Source organism: Lichenostomus cassidix, chromosome 12 (assembly GCF_008360975.1).
Source record: "Lichenostomus cassidix isolate B80296 chromosome 12, HeHo_3.0, whole genome shotgun sequence".
NCBI classification, from domain to species: Eukaryota; Metazoa; Chordata; class Aves; order Passeriformes; family Meliphagidae; genus Lichenostomus; species Lichenostomus cassidix.
In genome coordinates this window covers 11,259,190-11,270,366 of record NC_139493.1, presented here as the reverse complement: position 1 = coordinate 11,270,366, position 11,177 = coordinate 11,259,190, and the positions used below count along the sequence as shown (strand labels likewise).

The 11,177-nt window shown below is 46.8% G+C and overlaps 1 long non-coding RNA gene across 1 annotated transcript; it reads right to left on the bottom strand.

The window, feature by feature from the left end:
- Positions 1–420: 420 nt before the first annotated feature.
- LOC146431696 (uncharacterized) lies at positions 421–2,073 on the bottom strand. The gene is made up of 3 exons (XR_014854635.1): positions 1,972–2,073; positions 1,285–1,433; positions 421–1,031 (listed from the first exon to the last, which is right to left on the bottom strand). It is a non-coding gene; the product is annotated as an uncharacterized LOC146431696 (long non-coding RNA).
- Positions 2,074–11,177: the final 9,104 nt, after the last annotated feature.

Here is an 11,177-nt window from a genome sequence, read left to right as displayed (position 1 = left end):
TATTGATATTTCAAAAACCTAACAGGGTAGGACAAAAAGAGGTAGCTAAAGAATGATTTAGTATTAAAACCACAGGTACAAAACTCATTCTTCAGTGCTGTTTTGGGGTAACAAGGCCAGGTGGTTAAGTGCACTAAAGTTTCTAAGCTAGTTTAAAATTTCAGGCAGCAGCCACGTTGCAGATGATGAACTGTGGTTTTTCTCGAGATTTTTTTTTGGTGTGTTGTTTCTTTTAAAGTGTTTGGAGAAATACTTTTGCATTAAAAACACATTTTAAAGGCACTGTAAACTTAGAAAAGTGGCCAGCTGCTTAATGGGTTTCAAGGCAGGACCTGTATTAGACCAGGGAAAGTTCTCCAAAGGAACACTCTCAACCTGGAAACCTGTTCCTTGCCATTTGTCATTATCAGTGTCGTGAAGGGAGCAAGGGTGGATGGCCAGCCCAGAACTGCTCAGTGCTGCCCTGGGAACAGCCCTGAGTACAGGGGGCTGTACACATGGGCTGGCATGTGAGGATGGAGAAAAGTGCTTACCAGACAGATCTTCTACGGCCAAAATTTTGCAGCTGCTTTCATCACACAGTCAAGTCTGACCCACAGAAGGACCTTACAAAGTCTTGCAAAGTCCCCCTGACATGAGCAGGGGTGGGCATTGCTGCTGCAGGGGCAGCAATATTTTCAAGAAAACTGCTAATGAACTTTGGGTTTCCTCCTTTGACCCCCTGGAAGATGTGTCTCACTTCTGTGGAAACCAGCTTGGGGATAACTCTTTACTCATTAAGGAAAAAAATAGCCTGAGTTCCTTTTTCAGCGTGTGTGTAAATTCCAGCCCTTTCTACCAGTGCTTCTCTTTCCCCCTGCAGCCTCCTGCCCAGCCCAGCTTGCAAGCCCTGCTCGTGAATACCACGGAGCAGCAGCAGCAGCTCTCGATGTGCTGAAGGAAGAACATGCAACTGGGACGAGGCCTTCCCGCATCGTTTCAGACGAGTTAATCATCTCTCTAACTTGTTTAGCAAGGCTTAGTGCAAACACCTATTAAAAAAAAAAAGAAGAAAAAAAAAAAAGGAGGCAGTTTATAGCATACCATGCAAGCTTCATTTAAAAAGAAACATGTTCTTTTTCAGACAGGTTTAAAACGGGGTTGTAACTAAGCTCAGCTTCTCTCCCTCCATCTTTGAATAGCTGAAAAAGGAGAACTAGCAACATCTCTTTAAAATACGAAATAATCAAGCTGTTTGCTTTGGTTGCACATCACACATCCATTCAGGCTGTGATGGTGGCTCACCTAGGGGCTGCCTCTCTGCTGGTATTTTGCTGGTTTGGTCGGATCTGCTGACAGAACTGGGGCCATGATCCATCAGGCTGTCAGGAGGGGTGGTGCATCCCCCAGCGCCCGGAGGAGCGTGCCTCTCTGAGCGGGGCCTTCAGCAGTTCCTGCAACACAGATAATAAATAATCCCGTGTTTGTCAGGTGGCACTAATCTGTGAAAGATCAAACCATCTCTCTGCAATGTGTGTATCATGTTTGTCTCCAGACATTTTGCATAGCAGAAGAAAAACAAACAGCAGGGAATGGAAATGGAGCAAGTGTGTAAAGTTCAACGTAAAGTGTAAGCACAGAACAGATATCGAGGCAACAAATTGGGATTTATAGTCCTTTCACTACCACCAAACACTGGGGGACAGGCTTTTTGTGAGGGGGGAACCCTGACATTACTTGCCTTTGGTTCCTGTTGTTGGGATTATTGTTTTAAGCCGTGCTTAATTGTCATGTCTCCACGGCCACATCAAAAGCCAAGAAGATTAGGTTACAGGGAGTGTTTGATGTCAAAATACAAAATAAATAAAAGGAAAGCTGAAAAGGTACTGTATTTTCCATGATGTCTAGTGAGGTTTTTGCTTCAAACATCACTTCCTTTTATTATTATTTTGCAAAGGTTGCACTTTTAGTGACAAGACTTCATTTACTTACTTTCAAATTACTCCAGTGCTTTCCTGCAACAGCTCGAAAGGGTTAATATCCCCTCTTTGATGGCAAACGTGGTATAATTAACGCAAACTTCTTAAGTATCCTGGTGACCTGTAGATGGCCACATGAGAATTTTGTTATTTACTGACTTGCCAAACGTTTATTGCTTATAGCAGGACAAGTGGGAAGCAGGCATTAATTTTGATGCTGTTATCTGTGATTGCGTGTAAAGTTCATAGCAGAGAGTGCCTATATGTCAACTGCAATTAAGCATTTTCCCATTTTTTAAAAATTAATTTCACATTGGTGGAGGGGGTTGGAGCAGCAGATTTGCAAACTGAACTCCTGCCCATCCACAGAGCAGGCATGATACAGCCAGACACAGGACAACTTCCCCTTACCTGCAGGCTGCAAAAGAAAACAGTCTGGCGCCATGGAGCATTTGATCCTTGGCTTCTCCGCAGAGACACTCAAATCAGTACCAACTGTGGCAGGGCAGAGAGGGGGATTTTGTGGTGTGGCATCTCCCCTTGGAAATTAGCCTGGAAAACAACCAAAAATGAAGCCAAAAGTGGCTAACAGGTGAGTATGTTCATTTATCACCAACCTGGACTGGATTAGAATGCATGACCTAGAAGTAAAATGCTTTGTTTAGCCCAACTCCCTGGGCCATCTGGTCCTTGCAAGTAAACATTTCTAAGTGAGATTAAGTGACTGTTCTTTTAGCATGCTGATATGAGTGCAAACCAGGCTGCTCTGGGTCTAACAGATCAAACCTCAGCATCAGGGCAGCCGACTGGTGCCAATTCAGAGACACCATTTGCCTGAACAGCTCTGGGTGCAATTCTCTATGGTGCTGGCTTTGCAGTGGTGGTTCAGCCTGATGTGTCCCTGTCAGATCCAGAGCTTGCCCTAAATCCAGGGCTCAGATTGCACCAAGGTGCTGCTGAGAGGTCGAGAACCCCATCAGAGGAAACTTAGGGGAGACACTGCAGAACTACCCTGCATTTGCAGTAAGAACTAAGTTGCATTTCTGAGCACCGAAAGCACATCTGAACAGAATGCAGTCGCAGGGTAAGAGATACAGCAGAGAAAACGTCTATCAGGTAGAAAGACAATAGAGAACGAATCCCTTCTTCAGGGAAAGGCTCTGACATACCACCGAGGGAGGGAACTGCTACTGTTCAGTCTATAAAAACCTGAATCAGGGAAGTATAATGTTAGCCCAGCCTATGCAGCAGTGCCAGGCAGAAAACAGCCACCTGCCTATATCCTGCACGTGCCTCTCTCTGCGGTTCTGCACTCTGGGCTGCAGAGAGTTATTTGGGGGAAAGTTGACTCTGGCTCAGGAGGGTCAAGAGCCTGTGTAAATCACTTGGAGTTGGGCCCAGCAATGCCAGCGTGTGAACATGGACCCTTGTTTCTTCTAAACACTTCAGTGCTTCACCAGAGTCTTCCCCGGTGCTTTTATTTTCCTCTGGCTCTTGATTCAGCTCCTGCCTGCTCTCTGTCAGGCAGAGAGTACATGGCAGATTTCTTCACCTGGAACATTTTGTTGCCTATTGTGATTTTTTATCTCTGGTTCTTTAATTCACTCCCACTTGCCCACATTGGCATTCTGGTGGCAGGTTATACTGCTAGGGTGATTTCAATGCAATCCCTACTAGATTTTGCTGTAAAAGTCAGATTAATTTACCATCTCCTGCTTTAGTTCAGCCCACCCATTATTTTAGTTTTCTTTTCTTTTTTTGTAGCTCCTTGAAAAATTTGGAAGTAAAACCATTCCATTTTGAGAGTTAATCATAGATAGAAGAGAGCTAGATGAACAAAAAGGAACAAAATTGTTCACATAACCTTTGAGCCACAGGCACTCTAGACTGTACATTATTCTTCTCTTTCTAAGCATTACTCCCACCAGCACAGGGAAGATGTTCTTGATGAAAAAGCACATCTCTGGAGGCAGACCACTGCCCGACTGGTGCCAGGACTCACCCCATTCCCTCACATGCTCACTTTCTGATAACAAGCAGAATTACAGTGCTCTGTGCCTCAGTTTACCCTTGCAAAGCAGGCATAAAAAAGACATGACCTGCCCTATCAGCTACACACAAGTGTTAACTTGCTCCAGCCTAGCAAACTTCTGGGCAAGTTCTAACAAATGTCAGCATGTGGTGTGCACTGATAGGCACAGGGAAAGGGCACAGCACTCTCTGGGTTAGAGGCTCCTCCCTGCCTTCGCTGTGGAGCTGCTGCACTGCTGCTACCACCTCCATACAGCTGCTTGTGGCACAAATGACACATTGGAGAAAATGGTCACTGGAGTGCATCCCCTGGCTGATTCCACAAGCTGACCACGCACACACTGAGCTGCACGCAGAGCCTCCAGCCACAGCCCATTGTGAAGCAGCCCTTTCGCCATCTCCCATGCTGTCAGCCCCTGACCTTCCTTTCACATGCTCTAATGGTCACTAGAACACTGCAGAGAGAACACAGTCCTGGTATTAAATAGCCCTCATTTGTCTCCAGGCTTTTCCCCCTCCTCCCCCTTACCACAGTCTCCCGCGACTTAACGTTTAAAACAGCTGAAGTTTACAACAAATCAAAGCTCCCAATAGGCCCAGATTGTCTAAATACGGAAAACAGGAAGTGAGTAACCTTCAACGGGAAATTGTTCATCCGATGGAGGCCAAGACCCAAGGCCCAGCGCTCTGCAGTCCTGCCCAGCCCAGCAGACACAGCGTGTACCGAGCGGACACACGGAGCTTGGCAGGAGAGAGCGCCTGGGGAAACTTTGGTTCTCTTGCGGTCTTGTCATGGCTGCTTCAAGCAAGGAGATGGTATTTGTGCCTGTACAGAATGGTAGAAGGCATTTTGGGAGGGTTGTTTTTAAGAAGATCGAGGATGGGATGAAGAAGGAGACAAAGGTTGGAAGGGAAAAGAGAGAAGATGCATGAATCCAAATTAAAACCGTTTCTTGCTTCCTATGAGAGTGAAGATGGCAAGAGAGCACTGCAAATGGCATTGGGTGGCTTCCAGAAGGGCGGGGAGAGATTGTGTGACAGCCCACTTGATGATGAAAAGGAGAACACTTCATTTCCTAGGCAGTGAGAATAATAATTTCTTTTTGTTGAGTAACTTGCCTGCTTCCCCCCCGCCAGGAAAGATCCCAAATTATTTTACCGGCTGTTTATCTAAGGCTTATATTATTCACTCCTGAATTGCAGCCATTAGTGGGGTGGAACACAGCAGCTGTTTAACAACTCAAAACAATGCCCCTTTTTCACGGAAGGTCATATTAAGATCCTCTCTAACTGAAGGTGAACTTCTTGCTACGTGCTACATCCACTGGAATAAAGCTTGGCTCACAACTACACTTCTGCCAGAGTCACCAAACTGCCAAAGAAACTGGATGCACAAACACATCTAAGCATGCCTGAGTCCTTCCAGTCTAACTCTGGACAGGGCTAATGAACCATGTACCACAAAGAGGCCCCTGGGTCACAGGCAACCTTCTTCTGACCCCCTTGGCACTTGCACCTGTGCTCATATCCCAGTTTTGCTCTGGGCAGCTCATGGGATAAGTACCAGCAATGAAGTCTGGTCTCCAATTTGAGAAACGGGCAGAGAAAAACAAGGCATGGTTTGCTTTGGAGTTTGGCACTACTGTCAAGGAGATGGGGGTTGTATGGTCCTGTCCTGGTTTCTTGCCCCAGGACTGGGAGTGTTGCAGATGAAGGGCACCCCTGGGCAGATGGGAATGCACACATGGGACAGTTTCCAGAGAACATTCATGCAGAAAACACAGCTGGAATTGGACCTGCCTGACTGGGATGCTGTACCTCTGCAAAGACTGGGGCTACAGAGAAATGTATAGCAATGATAATTTGTGCCTTTTGAGGAAGAGCAGCTAGAGATGAAGCTTCTAGATAGATCTCTTTGCTGCAGAATTTCAAATATTGAGCTGAAATTACCCTTTAAAAATATTTTAAAAAATATTTTGTTTAGGCAGAAATATTTTCCCTCTTACTCCTACAGTTTTCTTCACAAAGATTTCCCCAGATTTCTTGTGGTTTATATAGGTGAGTAAAATGGGACTCGTGGCATTTGCTGCACAGAGATTTTCTCTCTTGCATAAAGATGAAGTCTAGTTTGTTGTTTCACTAGCAAACCAGCTGGCTGGGAGAAAGATGCTCTTAATCAAACAGCCTCACTGCCTCTCTGGAGAGAACCCTGTCTTTTTTCCCATCACAACAGGTCTCTTCTTTGTTCTCTGGTGGGCAGGTGTTGTCCCTGTGGGATGTGAAAAAGGGCAGGCTCTGATCCCATTAAAGATAGCCCCATTGGTAATAGATCAGAGGGGCATCCCTAGGTTGTGGGAGAGTATGCCTGTCTTGCTTCACTGGCTGGTGAATAATAGAGCTGGCTCTCAATGATACTTGCAGGGTTTTTAACAGGAGTCCTGTTCTCTAGAGGGACAATGAAAGGGAAAGGAACCCAGAGAGTGATGGCTGTGTCCGGCATTGCCAGAAATCACAGCTGGTCCTACAAGTGATGGGAACAGGGATGATGCCTCTACCCAGGAAAGATGCAAAGAAATGCTCCCCCGCTGCATTATCTTCTTGCTTTACACTTTTTCTCCACCAATTCCACAGCAGGCTGACTTTGAGGGATATGAAAGTGAATTTTGCTCCAGTGGAAGGCAAGACATGGATAACCTCTGAGATAGAAATGCTGCCATAACCCCTGGTATCAGCCACTCCTTGGACCTTCCAACTTGAGGGTTACAACAGCTCTGATCTGACTTCCTGGGAAGAAAGATTGGGTGTGTGGGCTAGAGGAGGTCAGGGAGCCTCAACCACATCCTTGGCCTGGACGAGGTGCTCAGGGAACCAGGGCTGTGGCTTGTCCAGTGGAGACTTCCTGCCTGCAGTCCAGACATAGCATGGAGTAGCTACTTTTCTGCTCACCTCGTGCTCAGAAGAACTGACATAGCAGCAAAGATCTCCAGTACATTTCCTTCTTCTGTGCTTTTTAAAGTCCTCCAGGAGGTGAGTCCACTGTGCCCAGGAGCTACAGACTCCTGAGATTTAGAACAGGCTCTACACCTGCTTAGCTCAGAGCCCTACTGTCTATGCCTGCTCAGTTAAGGCAGGATTTTTCTACATCACGTAGGTTGTGGCAATCCATTAAACTGTGTTAGTGCAGGCCTTGGACGTACCACATGCTGAGAATGGAAACTTGCAGCTGGATACATGCAGCAGGCAAAATATGCAGCTCTGACTGCAAACCATACCACAGGCACATTCCCAAAGTATGCACCAGCACTATGAGCTCAGAGGATTGTCCAGATGAAGCAACAGCTCTTACAGACAATGTGTCCAGGCACAGGCTTTGGGAATTTCCTTTCTTTGTCAAGATCCCTGTGGAGAGTCATTCCAGCTGCAGCAAAGCTGTTCAGGAGGGACACACACCTGCACAGCAAAGGTCCTGCATCACAGAAAGAGTTAACCCTGAGCTCCTGACTAAATGCCCAGAAAAGCAGCCACCTTGGGCAGAGTCTTACTGGGATCAGCTATTAACACTGTCTTCATGGGACCTTGCACAACTCGGAACAGCATTGGCTGTGCCCAGTGGTGTCAGGACTGATGAGAACAGAGATGGTACTGGCATGTTAGCCAGCTGGCTATATTTTAACACAGTCTTTTTACTTTCTTTTCTTATGTTCTTCCTTAGTGTCACTTGGAAATTACACTCCTTTTACCCTACGCATTCTGCACCACTTGGACATCTTTTCATCTCCACCCTCTTCCTTGCTTCTCTCTTTCTCATGGTTCACTCTCCCATTTACATCTTTGCTGAATTTACCTCACAAGCCACCCAGAATCCTGTAAATATACTGCACTAGGTCCTGAGAAGACTGGTCATTCTCCTTGTGAAGCCACCGGTTCAGGCCACTCCCCTTGCTCCAGCCCTGCCTGAAATCACCAGCCCTGCTCAGCATCGCTGCAGTCTGCCTTCACTTTTAGCCGCAATGCTGAACAAGCACAGCTCTCTCTCCATGTATCTGTACGTATGTATTTATACACATGCCCCCCACCACAGAAAGAGACCGATTTTGCAAGGTTTGATATGCTCCCAGTTCTGCTGTGGACTCTTCCTCTTTTGTTGTAGCTGTGGTTTTAGGGCAAGCTTTGTGGGTTTCAGAGAGTCCTTGGATGCCTTGGGAAATGTTCTGCAGAAGCGCACTTTCTCTCCATGCATTTTGCACTCCAGCCACCAGGTCCTGAAATCTCAGTGCACAGGATTTCCCCTATTTAGATGAACACAAAATCTACTTGACTTTCAGGCATGATTTCTGATTGATACCACTCGTTTATGCCTGCAGGGTCAGGCAAAGAAAGAGAAGAGGCAGCTGGGCTCCCCCCTGCATCAGTAGTGGCTCTAAGTGAGCCACAGCACTGCATCAGGATGCTCTGTATGGGCTAAGAACCATCACCACCTCACAGCCACGGCAGCCCTGGGGTGGCTGGTGTGAGAATAAGATCTCACCCATTTACCCCTAATGTTTCTGTCCCTGACACAGGAGAAGCAATAGAAACTACCTTGTAAAAAATAAAGGAAAGCCTGAAAGCATCACGTAACTGAAACAGAAACACCGTCTGCCTCTCCTGTGCTTGTCCTAGTTACTCATGAGGGAAAGTAACCCTGCCTTAGAAAGCTGAGGATTAGCCTAACACACCTGGGTACCACCTGCTGCTTTAGTGTCTCCAGTCCACAGTTTTGTGACAAGCTGTGTGCTTGACAGCAATATCCCTTTGAAATGGCGGGTATAGTGCTGAAGGTTTGGAAAAGCCTTGCTCCAGCACAGGGTAATTGTCAATATGCATGAAGACAAGCTTCCTGGGGCTGGCTGGGGGCAAGAAGGGGGCAGCTGGGGTGGAAAAAATGCTTAAGCCACAGCACAAGGCATGCCTGTGCTCCAAACCAGCTACCCAACAACTTGGCCCTATGGAGTCAGAGCAGCCTTGAGGTGGCTCTGACAGGCAAGCACACAAATACTGTGATAAGAAAACAACCCCCAAAGCAACAGAATGTTTCAGAAGGTTTAAAGGCACAGTTGTTCAGCCTTGCCTATTTGTATGGGAAGCAGGAGCCACAGCTCCTGAACGTGGAGCTGGCAGGCAGCATAGGAAAGGAGAGGGAGGCGAGATATGTGGCTGAGGAATTTGCAGCCTTCAAGTTCCCTCTCTCCCACCTCCTCCTCTCGCAGGAAATGAAAGAAGCCTCTTTTGTGGAAGGAGGCTGGTAGGTGTGCATGCGTGAGTGTGTGTTTGGGAGCAGCCTGGCCTGGCTGCTGCCCTTCCCGGCGTGCTGAGCACCGCTTGTCCCCTTGCCTGCGCCGAGATGCCGCAGTGCTCGGGGCAGTTCTCAGAAGTCTCCTCATGCGTGTCTGAAAAGGTGGATCAGGCAACGGAAGTGGCAAAACCACCAATATGCCCAGGCCCCAGAGGACTGCCTTTTCACTTTTTTCTTCTTTTTTTTCTGTAAAACAATCCCCCCAAACTTCTTCCTCCTTCCCTCCCCCACTGTACCCTGCTGAACCGCAATGCTGGAGCAGCAGAGCCTGAAACTGGAGGAGAGTAAAGGGCAAAAAAAGTGGCCATGGGCATTGTAAAGAGTGATGATGGGGACCAAGGCCCCATGGCTGTGGCCATGGTCATGGGCAGTTGCTGCTGCCCTCACCCAGGACTGAGCATGGAGTTGAGTGGGCAGCCAACCCTCTCCACCAAAGGCATCTGCTTTAGCCTGTGTTTCCACAATAACAGGAACAAAAGAATGGGCTGTTCATCCCCATTCCCACTCACTGCATTACATGGTGTACCTGCATGGCCTGGTGGCCTCTCCTTCGGTGTCCTTGGGAGGGAGAGGAAAACCATGGCTGGAGATCTCACTTGTGTTTATATCTCTTAATTAGCAGTTAAATCATCCTCTCGCCATGCTTGCTCCTAAGGCAGGTGGTAGCACTGGGTTGAGGAGTGAGAGGCTGGCCCAAGCCCCCTCCTTCTGCACCCTAAAATAGCAGGCAGGACAGGCTGCCTCAACACGGCTGTGGTGAACAGGTCTGCACCATCCCTTGAGGGCTTTTACCACCCCAATCCACAGCAACATGGTGCTGGCGAGCTCTGGGTCCACATTCAGCCCTTCTTCTTTTCTGGGTCAAAAAAAAATTCTGAATAAATAATGTTTTCTGAAAAAGAAATAGGTTTTACTTCACATGTTTTTTGTAGAACAAAAAGTATTGGGTGAAAGAAAGAAACTGTCTGAGAAGGTAGGAGTCTCCCAAAAAGTAAGGGCAAATCCAGCATTGCAAAAAAAAAAAAAACCAAAACCAAACAAAAAACCCAAAACCAAAACAAAACAAAATTAAGTGCGAAAGAAAAAAGGTAGGTGAATGAGTTGAAAGGAATTAAGAAATTGAGCAAGTAAAGTGCCATGTGAGTCAGTCCTGGTATCTACATGTGTGTAAGGCAGATGGGGTCCTTACACACACAGTAAGTAAGGTGGGAGAGGAGAAGAAGAGTAAATAAAGAAGAAAAATGCAAGAAATAAGCCTGCTCAGAGATCTAAGGATTAAAAAGAAAACCTTTAGTAGAAATGGAAAACAGGGAGGCAACCAAACAAGAATATTCAGTCAGTTAAGGCTTGCAGGGAAAAGATAAGGGCAGCAAAAATGCAGAATGAGTTAATTATAGCCAAAGGGATTAAGGAGAATAAGAGGCCTTTTACAAATATATCAGGGGAAACAGAAACACTAGGTAGAAGGTGGGTCTGTTAATAATAGGTCAGAGTAAGGGAGGAAAATAATGAAACAAGGGGGCAAATCATGCCAAGAGCAGTGTGGGCATCTTCCTGTCACCAGCCAGTCTGAGACCTCCAAAGCAGCACGACAGGTCCATTGATGATGACTATTTCAAACCAGAGACTGCCCATCCACAGGGCCAGAGCTGAGCTGCCATCACAGCAGAGCTGCGTATGGAAATGAATCTCCCCGTGCAGTGCCTGACACTTCCCAAAAGAAATCAATATATTTTCAGAGATGTGATTGCCTCAGCCTGGCTTTTTGCTTTGTAGGAGGCTGGAGAAAGTACATACATTCAGCTCAGGCCACACATGTGGTGCAATGGCCTTGGAAGAAGACCTGGTTAAAA